At 47.3% G+C, this 12,027-nt stretch overlaps 1 long non-coding RNA gene and 1 pseudogene across 2 annotated transcripts; one reads left to right on the forward strand and one right to left on the reverse strand.

Annotated features, from left to right (window-relative positions):
* Positions 1 to 898: 898 nt before the first annotated feature.
* On the forward strand, positions 899 to 2,123 carry LOC307220562 (small nuclear ribonucleoprotein Sm D2 pseudogene; annotated as a pseudogene). Its single transcript, XR_013844033.1, has 2 exons — positions 899 to 1,275; positions 1,877 to 2,123. The product of XR_013844033.1 is annotated as a small nuclear ribonucleoprotein Sm D2 pseudogene (transcript).
* Positions 2,124 to 4,215: 2,092 nt separating this feature from the next.
* Positions 4,216 to 8,183, reverse strand: LOC307220572. Its single transcript, XR_013840934.1, has 3 exons — positions 7,922 to 8,183; positions 6,204 to 6,305; positions 4,216 to 4,963 (listed from the first exon to the last, which is right to left on the reverse strand). It is a non-coding gene; the product is annotated as an uncharacterized lncRNA (long non-coding RNA).
* Between the last annotated feature and the right edge of the window lie 3,844 nt (positions 8,184 to 12,027).

Below are 12,027 nucleotides of genomic sequence, written 5' to 3' on the forward strand. Positions count from 1 at the left end.
TTCTAAGAAAAGGCACTTGCTAGTACAAGTTAGGAAGGATATTAATAAACAATATATCCTCTCTGTGAGATTTTGACCAGCTTCAGCCCATCTGAAGCTGATAAAGGCTCGTCTTATCTTGAGCCCAAGCAGAGCGTCGTCACACAGCAGAAGGATAAGCAGTATGTGCTACATTCTTAATTTTTTTATTTACACTCTATGCTGAGAGAATACAAACATGCATCTTGCCTCTGTGAGAGCAGAGAAGCAACGACTCTCGGAAACAAAGAACACCGAGAGAACAGTGAAAAACAGGAAACCAGTGAACGTCACATCCAGTCTCCCATTCCCGTGGGAATCCAACAGTAACTCTGACTGTGGAATGCAAAACAATGTCCCGTGACTGCAGTTACTGCTCAGTGAGGGAAATAGAAACCAACACTCTCCTGCCTCCCTGAACATTCCCACACCTTGCATGACTTCCAGCTTGTCAATATTTTTCTTAGACTGTGATGTCCACAAAACTCCAGGTGAGGCAGAATAGAGTAGTGCGATGAGTTCCCTTGACCTGGACACTGTACTTCTGTTGATGCAGGCTAGAATAGCATTTACTTTTTTTGTTGCTGCATCACTCTGCTGACTCCTGTTCAGTTTGTGGTCTGCTAAGACCCATAGATCCTTTTCACCTGTGCTACTAGTAAGCCATGTGAGGACCTCTTTGATTTGGGCTTTGTTTTCTTGCAATGAAAATCCAGATATTAGTCCAAGACACCATCTAGGATACGGTCCGTTTCAACTGTTCTGAACACGAAGGGCCGGCCGGGCAGGTTTGGAAATGCCCCGGAAGTGGAAGGCTGGGAAGGCGCTCACATTTGCAAACCCGCGACAGAGCAGTTTGCCGCGTGAGTCAACGGCTAGGAAGATGAGAAGGGCCCAGCCCTGAGCCTCTTAAACAAGCCCAAGAGTGAGATGACCCCAGAGGAGCTGCAGAAGAGGGAGGAGGAAGAGTTCAACACGGGGCCCCTTTCTGTTCTCACCCAGTCCGTTAAAAAAAATACTCAGTTGCTAATCAACTGTCGAAACAACAAGAAACTGCTTGGCCGAGTCAAAGCCTTTGACAGGCACTGCAACATGGTGTTGGAAAACGTTAAGGAGATGTGGACAGAGGTGCCCAAGAGTGGGAAAGGCAAGAAGAAATCAAAATCTGTCAAGATGTTCCTGCGTAGAGATTCAGTCATTGTGGTGCTGAGGAACCCCCTAATCGCTGGCAAATAATAAGCTATCAGCAGCATAGCTGTCAAGTGTCCCTTATTTGAAGGGACAGTCCCTTATTCCAGCGCCATGTCCCGCTGCTGTCCCTTATTGATGGATGTCCCTTAAATGTCCCTTAAATGATGTCCCTTAAATTTCAAAGGAAGCAGCTCCTCTCCCTCCCTCCCTGCCGGCCAGGGAGGAGGGAGGCTCCAGCTGTGTTGCTCACCCAATAAGAAGTCTAAGAACGACTGGGGGGGTGGAGCTTGCATGCCTTGTGTGTGGCTAGTTAATGCAAGCTGAGGGGTTTTTTGAATGCTGGACGCCATTTTGTTGTACGTGCTGCTGCAAACTTTGCAGTGCAAAGCCAGGCCGGGGAGCCATCTTAAGTTGAGGCTGCATAGGCCTTGTGGTGCATGTGATTCAGATTCTATTCAGTTGAACCTCTGGTTACAAAGTTGGTTGGACAGTGTTCTCGAAGCTACCGGCATGAGTTTGACCAGACTGCAGGAAGACAGGAAGACTGGAGTGCCTGGAACAGGTGAGGCTGCAGGTCCCTATTTTGGCTGCTGGTCCCTTATTTTCAAGGCTGCTGGTCCCTTATTTTCAAATCTGTAAGTTGACAGCTATGGTCAGAAGGCTGTAGGTGCTCGAGAGCCTAGTCCAGCAAAGAGCTGTCTTCTGGGTAACCACCAAGAGGCCGTTATGGTGCGCTGATGGCTTTAGCCAATAGCATCTTCTTATCATTTACAAGTATTTTTGACCTACGACTGCTCACTACCCCGATGAAGGAAAGTGCAAGGCTTCTTGCTATTCATAGAGCTGGCTGATGAATTTTCCAATCCCCAGTCACCTGATTATATTCATATATGTTGCCTGATGACCTTTTCTTTTGTAATAAAATCCTCAAAAAAAACAACACAACTGTTCTGAACACACCTTTCCACAGAGATGACAGGCAAATTCGCCCGCAGAGAGCTTTAGAAGGCCCACGAAAACAGCATCTCTGCTGTCATTTTCTTTTACCAACAATGTGAACTGACATGTGCGGTCAGGGTATTTTTCTCATATTGAATTGCCCAGAACAATACGATAATAGTAGGACTTGGGCGGTTTCATGCAACTTACCTGAAACTGGCTGAACGGTGAATTCCTTCTTCTTTCTTCAACCTTTGCATGACTGCTGTTCTTTTCCTCTTCTGATTGACAGGAGCTTTACTCCTCTCGCTTGTGATTAAATACAATAAGCAAGGTGGAGACACCTGGGCAAAAAATGAACAATTCCCAGAGTTCCCTGTGAAGATGGATTGATTGTAGAACCACTCTGGGAATTGTGCTTCCTTGAAGGGAATGGAAGTCCCCTAAGGACTCTGAACACCCTGAACAAACTACAGCTCCCAGAATTCTTTGGGGGAAGCCATGACAGTTTAAAGTGGTATCGTGGTCAGGGCCAGATTGGGGGTTGATGAGATCCTAAGCTATTGAAGGTAATGGGACCCTTTATATGTCCAGCTGTCCTTTGTCAACAACAAATTGCCGCTTTTTTGTGTTGAATATATGCTATATGGTAATTAATGGACCTAAAAAGTATCTAAAGTCATTTGCACATGCAGAATGTAGGCACCCTATATATAGAAATGAGCAAACCAGTGGTATTTTAGGGAGCAGGCTAGCAGGCGGGGCCCATTACTTATATCCTATATCCTTGTGCAAATTAATTGAAACAAAGCGTATTTTCTCTCTTACTCGTCATCCTGTGCTCAGAACAAACACGAAAAGTGATCATTATGGTGTCGGAAGCCTGCAGCCAATAGGAGTGATGCGCTCGCCACAATATATTGAGGTTCTACGAAAGAGAGTTATTCTAGAGCTGGAAAAGAGGTGTCCTGATGGTATTGGGATATTGCAACAGGACCTAGCCCCCTGTCACACATCGAAAGTGGTGAAGGAATTCATGACAGAGCAGCAAATGCAGGTACTTGATTGGCCAGGGAATTCCCCAGACGTAAATCCCAATGAGAATTTGTGGACTATATGCAAAAGTCGCCTCTGTGCTGTAGACTGTACGACTATGGAGAAGCTCATTCAGGCACTGATTCAAGTGTGGTACAGGGATCCAAAAATCAACAGTGACTGTTCGAAACCACAGTGGTACCTCAGGTTACATACGCTTCAGGTTACAGACACTTCAGGTTACAGACTCCGCTAACCCAGAAATAGTACCTCGGGTTAAGAACTTTGCTTCAGGATGAGAACAAAAATTGTGCTCCAGTGGTGCTTCAGGTTAAGAACAGTTTCAGGTTAAGAACGGATCTCCAGAATGAATTAAATACTTAACCCAAGGTACCACCGTACTAATCCAGAATGTGGCAGCTATACTGGTGACTGGGAGCGGCCGCCGGGACCACATAACACCAGTCCTGAGAGATCTGCATTGGTTCCCAGTCCGTTTCCGAGCACAATTCAAAGTGTTGGTGCTGACCTTTAAAGCCCTAAACGGCCTTGGTCCTGTATACCTGAAGGAGTGTCTCCACCCCACCATCCAGCTCAGACACTGAGATCCAGCGCCGAGGGCCTTCTGGCAGTTCCCTCATTGCGAGAAGTGAGGTTACAGGGAACCAGACAGAGGGCCTTCTCAGTAGTGGCACCCACCCTGTGGAACACCCTCCCTTCAGATGTGAAGGAAATAAGTAGCTATCTTATCTTTAAAATACATCTGAAGGCAGCCCTATTTAGGGAAGTTTTTACTATTTAATGCTGTATTGTTTTTAACACTCGATTGGAAGCCGCCCAGAGTGGCTCAGGAAACTCAGTCAGATGGGTGGGGTATAAATAAATTATTATTATTATTATTATTATTATTATTATTTATTATTATTATTATTATTATTATTATTATTATTATTATTATTATTATTGTGTCCGTAGCCGCAAGACCACTCAGAATTCAGAACTGGGAAGAAGCAAAAAGAAGCCCCTCAGATATATGGGACAAAAAACTTTTATTAGCAGTTTCTGAAAAACTCACACATCATTTAAAAGTACAAAAAGGCGACGCTGACTCTAGAAGAGTTTGCTGTTTAGTGTCCATTCATTTCCCGAAGATCCAATGATCCCCACAAAGCTCAGCTACTGAGCCATGTAACTTTTGCTTCGGGATGTTTGTCATTTAACTCTCCTTTCTTCTGAATAACGATTAAAATCTCCCTGGAAGGGGTTCAGTCTTTTCATTACTCTTTTTTCTTTTGGCATGAGCTATCAGACATGACATGATGGCCACAAGCTGACCCAAACCTCCAAACTGTCCCAGAAGTCCAGCTTTTGGTACATCAGTCTGCCACAGGTGGTACTAGACTTTACTCCCTGAAATAGAGTGTCCAGAAGGCAACACAGCAATAATAAAAAAAATAAGGTACAGGGCCTTTTTGGTGGTGGGATTACTCTGTGCGCCTTGGCTAAAACTGGCCGCCGAGATAGATGACTTGCTTTCTGGGCAGGGGCTTCGCCTTAGTTCTGTTCTGCCCACCCGGGGTCTCAGTTCCTGGTCAAATCAAAGCTCTGATGACAACCAGCACCACCAGCATAAGCATGCCAAACCTTACATTCACTGTGCCGTTGCACCTGTCCTCTTGACAGCAGGTGAAAGTAAACAGCGACGGCCAACTAATCTTGGCGATCAAGCAAGTGTTGGAGCAGCGTTGCTCCACAGCATAGCCGGTGGAAGAGGTTGTTTCTAAAAGGGAGAGGATGGGAAAGGGCCATGGTTAAAGGTAAAGGTAAAGGGACCCCTGACCATTAGGTCCAGTCGCGGACGACCCTGGGGTTACGGTGCTCATCTCACTTTATTGGCTGAGGGAGCTGGCATACAGCTTCCGGGTCATGTGGCCATCATGACTAAGCCGCTTCTGGCGAACCAGAGCAGCGCACGGAAACACCGTTTACCTTCCCACCAGAGTGGTACCTATTTACAGAGGCGTAGCGTGGGTTGTCAGCACCCGGGGCAAGGCAAGTAATTTGCGCCACCTAACCCGTGGATTTTAGCACTCGAGTCTCGAGCGTGCGCCCCCCCCAGATGTTGCACCCGGTGCGGGCAGCCCCCCCTGCACCCCCCACGCTACGCCACTGCCTATTTATCTACTTGCACTTTGTCATGCTTTCAAACTGCTAGGTTGGCAGGAGCAGGGACCGAGCAACGGGAGCTCACCCCGTCGCAGGGATTTGAACCGCCGACCTTCTGATCGACAAGTCCTAGGCTCTGTGGTTTAACCCACAGCACCACCTGCGTGGGCCATGGTTAAAGGTGAAGGGACCCCTGACCATTAGGTCCAGTCGCGGACGACCCTGGGGTTGCGGCACTCATCTCGCTTTATTGGCCAAGGGAGCTGGCATACAGCTTCCAGGCCATGTGACCAGCATGACTAAGCCGCTTCTGGCAAACCAGAGCAGCACACGGAAACACCGTTTACCTTCCCGCCAGAGCAATACCTATTTATCTACTTGCATTGGTGTGCTTTCGAACTGCTAGGTTGGCAGGAGCAGGGACCGAGCAACGGGAGCTCACCCCGTCACGGGGATTCAAACCGCCAACCTTCTGATCGGCAAATCCTAGGTTCTGTGGTTTAACCCACAGAAAGCTATAATTTTATTGTTTCATTGATTTTCGAGAAAAGGCAAGCAAAAGGCAACATAATAATGCATAACCTGGAGAAAGTGGAGAGAGACAGTTTTTCTCCCACTCTCCTAACCCTTGAATTCATGGGCATCCAGGGAAGATGAACACTGGAAAACTAAGGACCAAATAAATAACATACTTTTTCATGCATCCATAGTTAAACTATGGAACTCACTTCCCCATGAAGCAGTGATGGCTACCAATTTAGATGGCTTTGAAAAAGAATTAGACAAATTCATGGAGGAGAGGGCCACTGATGGATACTAGGCGCAATGGCTACACTCAGCCTCCCCATACTTACCAGTGTAACGCGTGCAGAAGCGATCTGTTTTAGAACAGTTCACAACAGTGTCACAACCAGAATATTTCGTTTCATTGCAGGTATAACATTCCAGGGAAGAAGCTGCAAAAAAGAAGCAACTTTTTAAAATAAAATAAAACACACACAGTAAAGATGGGGGAGAAATCTGTCTTCGCTGGGACTTTCAAATGAAACAGGCTAAGTACCAGAACAACCTACTGTATTTTTCGCTCCATAAGACGCACTTTTTTCTTCCTAAAAAGTAAGGGGAAATGTCTGCGTCTTATGGAGCGAATGCCTCCTTTCTTTTAGCAAATGTTTTGTGCCACTGGGGAAGTGGTAATTCTGTATTGATTTGTTTTGGATGTTGCATGTGATGCCAATAAAGGTTTTACGATACAATACGATGTCCATGGCTACAGCCTGCACCAAAAAAATCACGTATCCACTGTTTCCTGGGGCTGCAATGGTGCAAAAATGTGGTTACAAAGCACAGATCCACATGGATCCTCAGGATCTTTGCATTGGGTCACCCCAAATTCACCATCAAATCACATGTCTGTGGCCATAGCATGAACCACAGGAATCATACATCCACTGTTTCATTCAGAATATTTTTTTTTCTTGTTTTCCTCCTCTAAAAACTAGGTGTGTCTTATGATCAGGTGCGTCTTATGGAGCGAAAAATACGGTGACCAGGGATCCCCAGGTCTCTCCCCAATAGGTCTCTTTAGAGGGCATCTGAGCAACCAACCATGGGTGGCTGGCTGCTGGATCAAACCATGTCCTTGTGCTCCTTTCCAAGATGCCCACAAAAATCACAGAATTGTAGAGTTGGAAGGGAACCCCCAAGGCTCATCTAGTCTAACCTCCTGCGATGCAGGAATTGGGGCCAAAGAATTCTGGACCGAGACCACATAACACCGGTCTTGAAAGACCTACATTGACTCCCAGTACGTTTCCAAGCACAATTCAAAGTGTTGGTGCTGACCTTTAAAACCCTAAACGGCCTCAAAGGCCCAGTATACCTGAAGGAGCGTCTCCACCCCCCATCGTTCTTCCCGGACACTGAGGTCCAGCGCCGAGGGCCTTCTGGCGGTTCCCTCATTGTGAGAAGCCAAGTTACAGTGAACCAGACAGAGGGCCTTCTCGGTAGTGGCACCCACCCTGTGGAACACCCTCCCACCAGATATCAAGGTGAAAAACAACTATCTGACTTTTAGAAGACTTCTGAATGCAGCCCTGTATCAGGAGGTTTTTAACATTTGAAATTATACTATGTTTTTATGTGTGTTGTAAGCGACCCAGAGTGGTTGGGGAAACCCAGCCAGATGGGCAGGGTATAAATATGTTGTTGTTGTTGTTGTTGTTGTTGTTGTTGTTGTTGTTGTTGTTGTTGTTGTTGTTGACAGATGGCTTCTCCAACCTTAAAAATCTCCAATAATGGACATCCACCACTTTCTGAGCTGGTCCATCCCTCTGTCGAATAGCCCTCAGAAAGTTATTCCCAATGCTTAGTTGAAATGTTCTTTCTTGTAATTTGAATCCATTGATTCAGGTCCTTCCCTCTGGAGCAGCAGAAAACAAGCTTGCTCCATCTTCCACGTGAAAAGCCCTTCAGATACTTGAAGGTTGCCATCCTTTCACCTGCCAGTCTTCTCCTCTCCAAGCTAAGGAGGTTGTTCCAGGAGCAAATGACCATCATGTCAAAGACTCACCTGTTTTAGTCCACAAGATGGTGGTCAACAGTAGGACAGGAAGAACCATCATCATTTTGCGTCTTCCTTCACCGCTAGGATGAAGCAGCCCGCCTTGAGGAGTCCCTGTTCCCTTTGGTGTACAAAACCATCACATCAACAATTAAGCCAGGAAATACAGTGGTACCTCTGGTTGAGAACAGGATCCGTTCCAGAGCCCCGTTCGCAACATGAGCAGAACACAACCTGTGTCTGCGCATGCGCAGGTTGCGATTCACCACTTCTGCGCATGCGCGTGACATCATTTTGAGCAACTGGACATTGCTTTCCGGTACTTCCAGGTCGCCTTGGGACGCAACCTGAAAAGGTTTAACCTGAAGCAGACGTAACAAGAAGTATGACTGTACAGTGGTACATTAGAAGTTGAACGGAATCTGTTCCGGAAGTCCGTTCAGCTTCCAAAACGGTGGGAAACCAAGGCGTGGTTTCTGATTGGCTGCGGGAAGCTCCTGCAGCCAGTCAGAAGCAGGGCCAGATGTTTGGGTTCCAAAGAACGTTCGCAAACCGGAACACTTGCTTCCGGGTTTGCGCCGTTCAGGAGCCAAAATGTTCAACTCGCAAGGTGTTCAGGATCCAAGCTATGACTGTACAGTGGTACCTCGGGTTACATACGCTTCAGGTTACAGACTCCGCTAACCCAGAAATAGTGCCTCGGGTTAAGAACTTTGCTTCAGGATGAGAACAGAAATCGTGCTCCGGCGGCGCGGCGGCAGCAGGAGGCCCCATTAGCTAAAGTAGTGCTTCAGGTTAAGAACAGTTTCAGGTTAAGAACGGACCTCCGGAACGAATTAAGTACTTTACCTGAGGTACCACTGTACACAGTTCTCTCCTTTGTGATTCATGCAGCCAGGGCGGTTGGAATGCGAAAGGAGATGGTACCATTTAAAAACATTCTACTGAGAGCAGAGTGTTGAGCCAGATGGGACTTGGGTCTAATTCTACCATCAGACCAAAGGCCTATCACGTCTCACAGTGCCAACCGGGGGGCCCTGGGAAGCCCAGCGATGCAAAAGTGCTCTCTCCCCACTTCTACTCCATCCCCCAGCAACAGAGATTCAGAAGCTGTGGGATGTGATCCATGAGAGGCAGTCAAGTACAACATTCCTTGTAATGCTAGAGAAAACATGTGAAGGGAATGTTTGGTCCAGCCATTCAAAACTTCCTGTTCCTCCTGGCTGGAGCATCTTTCCTTTTGCAAGTGATAGATGGTGGGTGTGACCTAACCTGTCCAGGTAAGAAAAGGACGAGTCACGCAGCACTCTCTCCCTCTTTTTGACTTCCTTCTTCGTTTGACCAGTTTTTAGCTAGGACTGCTCTGCTAGATCTCAGCTAGCAGAAGCACTGGGGTTCAGGGGCACCGACTTATAAAAAATATTGGGGGGGCGGGGGCCCATACCGACTTATAAAAAATATTGGGGGGGGCGGGGGCCCATACCGACTTATAAAAAATATTGGGGGGGCCCAAGACCTCCAAACCGCTGCTGCTGGGGGAACGAAAGGGGCGAGCCCCGGGCTGCCCCGACCTTAAGTGAACCTGTGAGGGCCCGCCCTTTGCGGCAGCCGATTGGCTGCCACCGTGGGCGGTGAATATTAATGAGCTAGGGGGAATCCCCGCTTCTCGCGGGGCTGACGCCAGCCCCGCGAGATTGTTGATGGGTTGAGAGCCCGCAACCCCACCCCCTCTCTAGATTGGGAGTGGCTTTGTTTTTCTTAAATTATTGGGGGGCAGAGCCCCCCCAAACGAATTTTTGAGGGGGCTCGGGCCCCCTCAGGCCCCATGGAGTCGGTGCCTATGCTGGGGTTACATATTCCCCCACATGGAGTAGATCCACATGTACATATTTCTAACTAAATCTGCCTTCCGGAATCCAACTGTGAACTGATTTAAGTAAACTTCTTTTATTGACTTAGATTGTGATGTATTTATTCTTTTAAGAGGGATTCAAGCGAACTTATCAGGAACGTACAATTCAATCTGAGACAGACTGAATTGTATAATTGTGAGAGGCTCACACGAGCCTGCAACCAGCTATCTGCTGTGAATGTAAAAGGGGCATGTAAACTCTACTAAGTAAAGGACCTTGCTAGCACAAGTTAGGAAGGATATTAACAAACAATATATCCTCTCCTGCCACCCTGAACATTCCCACAGAAGCGTTGCCTTCATCACCGCAGGTGAACGCTGTATCACGTTGCTGCTGCTTCGTTTTACCTGTCCTTATTACGCAGATTCAGTTTCTCTGCAATCCCCTTTTCCCTCTTTTAAAGGTAAAGGGACCCCTGACCATTAGGTACAGTCGTGACCGACTCTGGGGTTGTGGCACTCATCTCCCTTTACTGGCCAAGGGAGCCGGCGTACAGCTTCCAGGTCATGTGACCAGCATGACTAAGCCACTACTGGCGAACCAGAGCAGCGCACGGAAACACCATTTACCTCCCCGCCGGAATGGTACCTATTTATCTACTTGCGATGGTGTGCTTTCGAACTACTAGGTTGGCAGGAGCAGGGACCGAGCAACAAGAGCTCACCCCGTTGCAGGGATTCAAACCGCCGACCTTCTGATCGGCAAGTCCTAGGCTCTGTGGTTTAACCCACAGCGCCACCCGCGTTCCCTCTTTTAGCACACCTTAAATTCCCTCGTCATTCAAAAGTCCGACCACCTCCCTGGCTGTTTTGCTGCTTCTAATGCATCACAATAATTTTTATTATTGGAGATTACCAGTTACTGCAGACACCAAAAGGGGTGGATATTTCCATCAAGACCCGTTTCCCTGCCAACCCCTGGACAGAGTCAGTGCACAAGAAGTGGGAACAGGCAATTGCATATTCTGAATTAACAGCGGATGCCCGAAAACTACCTTTTAGTCAAACAACAACCCCACCTAGTGGTCCCTTTGAGGAGTTCTTCACAGGGACAAATTCTGCTACAGAATATTTCTTTAAAGTTCAGAAATATTCCTTTACAAAAATTACACAGAATTTTATTCCTTTACAAAATCGCTCTCTTGTGGAAAGAGAGAAGTTCTTCTCGCTCTCTTGAAGACATCCAGTGAAGCTGCATGTTTAGAAGATTCAAGACAGGGAAAAGAAAAGGGCTTAAACTATGGAACTCCCTGCCACTGGAGCACACCCACTAGGACAGCTTTCAAAGAGGATTGGACAAAATCGTGGAAGAGAAGGCTTTCAGTAGCCACCAGCTAAGATGGCCATGCTGTGGCTCCAGTTTTACCAGAAATGCTCCAGGAAGCTTGAGTTCTAAGCTGCTGGGACAATTGGATTGAAGGTAGGCTACAAGTTCCAAAAAAAAAAAAAAGTTGGTATATAATATTATAATATTAAAAGTAGAGACATCACCTTGCCAACAAAGGTCCATATAGTAAAAGCTATGGTTTTCCCAGTAGTGATAAATGGGAGTGAGAGCTGGACCATAAAGAAGGCTGATCGCCAAAGAATTGATGCTTTCGAATTCTGATGCTGGAGAAGACTCTTGAGAGTCCCCATGGACCGCAAAAAGATCAAACCTATCCATTCTGAAGGAAATCAGGCCTGAGTGCTCCCTGGAAGGACAGATCCTGAAGCTGAGGCTCCAAGACTTTGGCCACCTCATGAGAAGACTCCCTGGAAAAGACCCTGATGTTGGGAAAGATGGAGGAGAAGGCGACGACAGAGGACGAGATGGTCGGATAGTGTTCGCGAAGCTACCAGCGTGAGTTTGGCCAAACTGCGGGAGGCAGTGGAAGACAGGAGTGCCTGGCGTGCTCTGGTCCAGAGGGTCACGAAGAGTCGGACACGACTAAACGACTAAACAAATATAATATTAAAATGGGTAGCCAGAGATCAACCTACAGACAGGTTGAAATCTGCCAGAATTGCCTCTGCTCCCACCCCAGCCCTCTTACCTGTCAGTCACCCGTGTCTTTTCTGAAGACAGCCACCGCCAATATGCCCTGGAACAGGACTTGGCAGCTAACGTCCTACTGGAACCGGGGGGACGGTAAGAAAAGCTCTGCCTGTTCCAGCTATGTGTGTGTTTTAGCATCCTGGACAATGAAAGCGCAAGGGGAAC

This window comes from Podarcis cretensis (assembly GCF_951804945.1).
Source record: "Podarcis cretensis genome assembly, chromosome: 7".
Taxonomy (NCBI): Eukaryota; Metazoa; Chordata; class Lepidosauria; order Squamata; family Lacertidae; genus Podarcis; species Podarcis cretensis.